This window comes from Dama dama, chromosome 23 (assembly GCF_033118175.1).
Source record: "Dama dama isolate Ldn47 chromosome 23, ASM3311817v1, whole genome shotgun sequence".
In the NCBI taxonomy this organism is placed as follows: Eukaryota; Metazoa; Chordata; class Mammalia; order Artiodactyla; family Cervidae; genus Dama; species Dama dama.
Genome location: NC_083703.1, coordinates 80,731,042 through 80,739,125, shown reverse-complemented (window position 1 = coordinate 80,739,125; position 8,084 = coordinate 80,731,042).

Here is an 8,084-nt window from a genome sequence, read left to right as displayed (position 1 = left end):
AAAATTGAGTTATAACCATGTCACTCCGACTTGAAGGGTATGGACAGCCCTGTGGAATGAACAGGCTCCACAGACGTCTCCGACGTAGCTTCTGAACTTGGCTGTTTTATCATGAGAGCAGCCACACTGTAAGTACACACATGATTGTGGCTGTGTTCCAATAAAACTTTATTAAAAAAAAAAAAGAACAGGTGAGTGGTGGACTTGTTCCGTGGGCTGCAATCTGCTGGCTGCTGCTAGCAAACGTCCAGGAACACATGTTGGAGCCAGTCTGCCTGGCTGAATCTCAGCGATCCCACTTCTTAGCTTGAGCTTAGCTTAGCTTGAACCCAATCTTGAGCAATTTACTTTCCCCCTCTGTTTTCAGCTTCTTCCTCTGTAAAATGGGGGTGACAATTGTGCTTACCTCCTAGGGTTGTTTGTTGGGATTACATGAAATAATATATGTAGAGTGCTTAGTACAGCATTTGAAGTGTGGTGCCTGCCATGATAAATGCTAGCTCTTCCTTTTTTTTTTTTTTTTTTTTAGCTCTTCCTTTTTATATAAGTGAGAAGGTAGGTGTTAATCAATTATGATCATTGATTAGTGATGAGTCAAATTACCACTGTCGTAAGTGCTGCTTGACCAGGTCCTGGGGGACTTCGGCTAACTGGGGACAATCGCTGAGTTATATCCTGAGAAATTCCCCCGGTTTCCTGAGTTGAACACGTACCGTGGCTACTGCATTGAAATGATTTTTTAAATCACTTTTTTGGTTTCTTTTGTACATTGTCATTGTGCTACATTAAGATGTTGCTTTAAAAATGAAAGGAAAAAAAAAAAAAAAAAAAAGCTCAGCCCTTATAAGTGAGGTCTTGCAGTGTTCCCCTTTCTGATTTATTTCTCTTAGCGTAATATTCCCTAGGCGCGTCCATGTTGCCACAAATGGCAAGATCTCCCTGTTTTTGAAGGCTGAACAATCTTCTGTTGTCCCTGTAAGCCACATTTTGTGTCTCCGTTCACCTGTCAACGGACCTTTGGCTTGATCCCGCATCTTGGCCATGTGAAGCGAGGCGGCATGAACACCCGGGGACAGAGGTCTTTGTGAGGAGCTGATTTCGTTTCCTCTGGATATGCACCCCGCGGCGGGACTGCTGGATGCTAAGGCAGCTCTTAGGTTTAATTTTCTGACCAGCCTCCGCACCGTTTTCTATACTGGCTGTACCCTCTCACCGTCCTACCAAAGCCCGGGTGGCGCTGCTGGTGGAACCCGCCTGCCGACGCAGGAGTCCCGTCGCTGGGTCGGGAAGGGCCCTGGAGGGGCGCACGGCAGCCCACTCCCGCGCTTTGGAGTGTTTCTTTTCGGCCGTGCGCGGCCTCGTGGCTGCGCGGGCTCCCTCTGGTTGCGGCGGGCGGGGAGGCGGTCTAGCGGCGGCGGAGGCTCCTCGCCCAGCGGCTTCCCCCGCCGGCGGCACGAGCTCCAGGCTGCGGGGCTTCAGGACTCCTTGCGGCCCCCCGGGCTTAGCTGCTCCGAGGCGTGTGCGGTCTGCCCGGAATCCGGGCTCCAGCCCGGGTCTCCTGCTTTGGCAGGCGGGTGCTTTACCCCCGAGCCCCCAGGGAAGCCCCCCCAGTCTCCCTGCCTGGAGAACCCCTGGGCAGAGGAGCCTGGCAGGCGCAGGCCACAGCGTCTCGGTCCGAGGGGACCGAGGCGGCTCAGCGCGCGCCCACACCCTTTACGCGTGTGTCTCGCCTTTGGCTGCTGCCCTGCGGTCCTTGGTCCTTCTGTTCTTTGTTTCAGCCTTTGTTCTCTTTGCTTTCCAGTTTTGGAGGATTCTCGTATTACCCTCTAGCTCAGACGTGCTCTCTTCAGCCACATCCAGTCTACTGAAAAGCCCACGGCCCTCCATTTCTGTTACTGGGCTTTTTTTGTTGTTGTTGTCGTCGTCATCTTTTTAAAATCTCTAGCATTATCTTTTTGGTTCTTTCTTAAGATTTTTGTCTTTTCGCTTACATTGCCCATGTGTTCTTGTCTACTTCATCCATTAGAGCCCTTAGCATGTTAACTGTAGTTGTTTTAGATTCCACATCTGGTTCTGATGCTAACTCTGTCATTTCAAATTATATTTTTTGCCCTTTGGTATGCCTTAATAGAGCTTCCCCTGTGGCTCAGCGGTAAAGAATCCACCTGCAATGTGGGAGTCACAGGAGACACAGGTTTGATCCCTGGGTCAGGAGGATGCCCTGGGGGAGGAAATGGAAACCCACTCCAGTGTTCTTACATGGAGAAGCCCACGGACAGAGGAGCCTGGCGGGCTACAGCTCATAGGGTCGCAAAGGGTTGGACATAACTGAAGCAGCTTCGCACACACACATGGGCTTCGACAGCTGGATGGTGCGGGAGAAGACTCCTGAGAGTCCCTCGGACTAGAGGGAGATCAAACCAGTCCATCCTGAAGGAAATCCAGCCTGAGTGTTCATCGGAAGGATGGATGCTGAAGCTGAAGCTCCAATGCTTTGACCACCTGATGCAACGAGCCGACACACTGGGAAAAGCTCTGATGCTGGGAAAGATTGAGGGCAGGAGGAGAAGGGGGACAGAGGGTGAGATGGTTGGATGGCATCACCGACTCGATGGACATCAGTTTGAGCAAACTCTCTGAGATCGTGAGGGACAGGGAGGCCTGGCATGCTGCAGTCCAAGGGGTCGCAGAGTCGGACATGACTTGGTGACTGAACAACAACAAGGATGTACAGGTAAAAGAAACCGCTGTAAACAGGGCTTCAGCAAGGTGGAGGCGAGGAGTGGGCGCGGGGAGGTGTTCTGGAGTCCTTTGATTCAGTCTCGGTTTTCCAGTGAGACTGTGCTTTGGACTGTGAGTAGCGCCAGAGTTTCCTGGTTTCTCCCTCCCCGCTTAGGGGAGATAAGAATCTGGAACAAGTTGCATGGAGTTGGGTGTTTCCCTCCCCCAGATCAATGGAAGCGTGTTTGTTGCTCAGTTCATGTCCAACTCTTTGCAACCCCGTGGCCTGTAGCCTGCCAGGCTCCGTGGAAATCTGTGGTTTGCCTTTTTTTTTCCCTCTGGGGCCATATGGACAGCATGTGGAATCTTAGTTCCCCCACCAAGAATTGAACCCAGGCCCCCTGCATTGGGAGCTTGGAGTCTTAACCACTGGACCTCCAGGGAAGTCCCTCCCTGTTCTTGCCTGTCTGCCTCTTTGATCTTGGGGGCAGAGCTTTGCCCTCTTGGGGGGCAGAGTCCTCCCCTCTCTTCTGGATCTCAGAATTGTTGATTTTTCAGTCTGTTCAAGCTTTTTGCTCATCATTAGGATAGACTGGTGACTCCCAAACTTACTTGCTAAGCCAAGTGTAGCTGCTTTTAAGCACACACGTTTTGTGACTGTGTATTGTTCTACCACGTAGGTGTAAGGGAGTTTATTTCATCAATCACCTATTTTAGAACATTTTGGTTCTTCCCAGCTTTTCACAATTACAACAATGAATTCTTATCAAAATACATCTTATCAAATACATCTCAGTGAACATCTTTGGTTGTTTTCTGAGGAAGACCCTTCAGAAGAGTAATTAATCAAAGGGCATGCACATTTTAAAGAAAGTGATAAATATGGCTTAATCTTTTTCTAGGAGTTCCTGCCTATTTTAGCATCCAGCAGCAGTGAGTGTGGACATTTCTTCCTTGACCCCTCTCCAATAATGGTAATATTATGTTTTATTTTTGTCAGTTTGATAAGCAGGAATGCTTTCTCCCTGTTTTGATATATGTCTCTTTGGTTATTACTGTCATTTGATATTGTCTTAAATGTTCACTAAACATTTCTTTACATGCATGTTGTCAGTTCATGAGATTTGCCAAAATTTTTCTATTCGGCTTTTTATCTATTTTTCTTATATATATATATAAATACTACACCATTAATTATGCTAGTCATCATTAATCATATAGTAATGTAATTTCCTCCTGTGTATGACTTCTCATGATACTTATGGTGAGTTTTCTTTTCCAAATTTTATTTATTTTTGGTCGTGCTGAGTCTTGCCTGCTGCTCGGACTTTTCTCCAGTTGCGGCGAGCCGGGGCTGCTCTCTAGTAGCGATGCTCTGGTTTTTCATTGCTGTGGCTTCTCTTGTTTCGGGCTCGATAGTTCTGCACTGGCTTAGTTGCTCTGTGGCAGGTGGGATCTTTCCAAATCAGGGATTGAACCCGTGTCTTCTGCATTGACAGGTGGATTTTTTTTTTTACCATTGAGTCACAACGGAAGCCCCTTATAGTGTTTTTTGTTTTTTTTGACTCCTGGCATTTTAGTTTCTATGATTCTTTCTTAGTATTTATATCTGGAAATAACTTCCTTGACTGCTATCAGGTAACTGCTGACATTTTCCTCCAGTTGTTTTGTGTTTTCATTTCTAGATTTAAGTTTGACTCATCTGAAATATGTATAGCATGAGATATTTAACTTTTTTTCCCCCTGAAAAATTTACCAATCATCTGAGCACTATCTTATTGTTTATTAATGTACTTTTTCTCTACAAATTAAAAATTCTACTTTTATAATATGCTAAATTCTTTAAATGTTTAACATATTCCTGGGCATTATTTTGTTTTACATTGAATTGCTTTACTCTTGTGCCAGTTCAGTATTTAAAAATATTAACTTTATAGTATATTTTCATACGTAATAAGGATATTTCTTTTCTATATATATATACACAGGGTGTGTGTATGAGTCGCTCAGTCATGTCTGACTCTTTGCAACCCCATGGACTATAGCCAGCCAGACTCCTCTGACCATGGGATTTCCCAGGCAAGAATACTGGAGTGGGTTGCCATTTTCTTCTCCAGGAGTTGCAGGAAGGGGGACCCCTTCCAGGCCCAAGAGTGGGCTCTTGGCCAACACTCAGAAATGAGTTGTCCAAGGAGACACATGTGCTGAGAAAGCAGAAGATTTTATTGGGAAAGGGCGTCCGGGTGGAGAGCGGGAGGGTGAGGGAGCCCAGGAGGACAGCTCTGCCACGTGGCTCGCAGCCTCGGGGTTTATGGTGATGGGATGAGCTTCCGGGTGGTCTCTGACCAGTCATTCTGACTCAGAGTCCTTTCTGGTGGTGCACGCGTCGCTCAGCCAAGATGGAGGCCAGAGAGGGTTCTGGGAGGTAGTGGGATATGTGGGGTCACCGTGTGACCTTTCCCGAACTCTTCCGGTTGGTGGTGTCTTATTAATTCCATGTTCCTCACCAGGACCTCCTGTCGTGAAACAACTCGTGCAGATGGTTGTCATGGTGCCTGACCAGGGTGGGCGGTTTCAGCAGTGTGCTTCCCCGGACACAGAGAATCTTTTCGACACAGGGATCGAATCCACGTCTCCTGCATTGGCAGGCTGATTCTTTACCTGTGAGCCATCAGGGAAGCCATATATATATATACACACACACATGCATATAAAGATACACTATTTATCATCTTTGTTTATCTTTTAATTTTGAAAAGTCAATACATACACTTACTAAAACATTCAATATGACTGTAGTGTTTTTAAATGTCCAACTTGTTGAATACTGTTTAAAATTTGTAAGATGCATAATAAATTAGATACATTTGGAGCTTGTTGATGGACCTCTGCTTGTCCTGCCTGACCCTCTCGTGTTGGGAGCTGTGTCTTGGTCTCCTCGGGGCTTGTCTATGTCTAGCTTCTGCACTTGAGCTTCTGAGGTTCCACCTTGAGTCGACAGGCTTTAGAGGAAACACTCTCTTGGGCTCTTGGTTCAGCCCACTGCTGGGGGCAGGTCTCATGCTCTTGACCCCTTCCTCTCTTAGTTCCTCCCTGAGACTACTCCCAGGAACTCAGGTGAACCTCACCAAAGCCCCTGGCTGCTCAGAAAGTTAAGATGGCTCACCAGTGTATTCCTCAAGCTAGTTGATAGTGGTCTTTGATCTCATGAAATTCTTAAGAGATGCATTGCTGCATTGTGGGCTGGATGGAAGAAGTGTATCTGGGAAGACTCAGACAGTGGGTAGGCAGGGGTGAGGAAGGGAGCCTACCTCTTCCAACCTTTGGGCTGCTTGGAAGTTCTGGGAGTTCAGCCATCTCCCCCTGACCCCCCACCCCCCCACCCCACAGTAGCTGTCCGCTCATAACTGAGAGGAGGTGGTGTGTGAATATCCCAGCTCCCTACTCAGTAGGCAAGATACCTGAAGCCTGTCCTGCACCTTCTCCTAGGTGCCCAGGGGGACTGGGCCCCGTCATCCATGGTGGGCATTCTCCTTAAAGCCCCCTTTTGGCATCCTCTCTCTCCCATTTCCCTCCCCGATCCCCCATTTGTGTTTCTTGGAGTCACCTCCCATTTAAACTATTTGTCCTCATATTGTCATCTCCAGACCTGTTTCCACAGGAAACCAGTCTAAGACAAATGGAAACCTGAGTGTTGGAAGATCCTGAGCAGAAGTCAGAAAACTATAGCCCAAGGGCCAAATCTGGGCCGTTGCTTGTTTTTATAAATAAAGTTTTATCAGTACACAGTCCTGACCGTTTGTTCACTACCGTCTATGGCTTCTTTTTACTACAAAGCAGTGGGGTTGTTGGGTTAGAGGCCAGATGGCCCATAGAGCCAAACATATTCACTATCCGGTTCTTCAGCCGTCTCCAGCTGCTGGGATAAGTACCTTGGTAGCTCTGGTCTTAGGAGCAAAATGGCATGATCTGATTTACTTTATTAACATTTCACTCCCATAGCTGTGTGGAGAATGGATGTGAGGTGGAGGTGCTCTGGGGCCAGTTCGAAACCTTCCATAACCCTCCTGCCAATGCAGGAGACGTAAGAGACGCAGGTTCAATCCCTGAGTTAGGAAGATCCTCTGGAGAGGAGCATGGCAGCCCACTCCAGTCTTCTTGCCTGGAGAATCCCATGGACAGAGGAGCCTGGTGGGATATGGTCTGTAGGGTTGGAAAGAGTTGGAAAGAGTTGAAGTGACTTAGCAAGCATGGATGTTTAGGAGAGACAGTGAACAGATATGAGCTGTATCTTAAACCTAGAAACAGCAGGGCTTGTTGATGGATTGGACTGGAGAAAAGGGAGTGGTTAAGGGGTGTGTTCTTGTGTACATTTGGTTCTTCTAATCCTCCTCGGAGAAGTTAACTTTGTCTTTTTTTTGGCCTTGCCGCAAGGCTCGTGGGATCTTCGTTCTCCACCCAAGGATTGAACCTGGGCCCCAGCAGTGGAAGTGCAGAGTACTAGCCAATAGCCAGGCAAGTCTCAGAGATGAGCTTAATCTTGACCCTCGCTTCCTTCAGGACTGCTTCTGTGACTTCTCAGGGTGGCTGGGGGCCCCTGTGTTCCCACACTCTCTTTACTCTCCCTCCTATAATGTTCTGTGCTTCTTTTAACCTCACCTTAGGTCCCAGAGATAACGCAGGACAGAGCCCATATTTTCAACAGAATCTGGGTCTCGGCCCCGTTCTTGTCACCATCACTGCACTGGCCCGTCGGTGGAACCTCCTCACTTAGAGTGGGTGCTCACCTCGCAGTCACGGAGAGAATGGAGACGAAGAACGTTATGGTTTGGTCCAAATGGCCTCTCCCTGCGGTCTCCAACCTTTTTTGCACTAGGGACTGGTTTTGTGGAAGACAGTTTTTCCGTGGACTGGGAGAGGGTGAATGGTTTCGGGATGATTCAAGCACATCACACTTACCATGCATGTTTCTGTTATTATCACATCAGCTCCACCTCGGCTCATAAGGCATTAGGTCCTGGCAGTCAGGGACTCCTTGAGCCCAACCCTCTGCCTTCACTGCCTCCCCTTCCTGCAGCCTAGCCTGGCCTCTCGTGTTTCTTGGCTCAGACGTGGGACCACGACAGTGAGGTGGAGCTAGCAGGTGCCGCCGTAGCGTCATCATGGACGAGCATGGGCCTCCTGCAGCCCTGCCACGTGGCAGACGAGAGCAGGCTGTGCGGCCATCACTGTTGGTGGGGCTCGGCCTCTGCCTGGGCAGCGTGGGTGGGAAACATGGTCTCATCATCCTGGGACATTAAGGGAAACGGAGGGAAACAGATGGGGAAACTGCACAGCAGGGCCGTGGCTCCAAGGTGGAACAG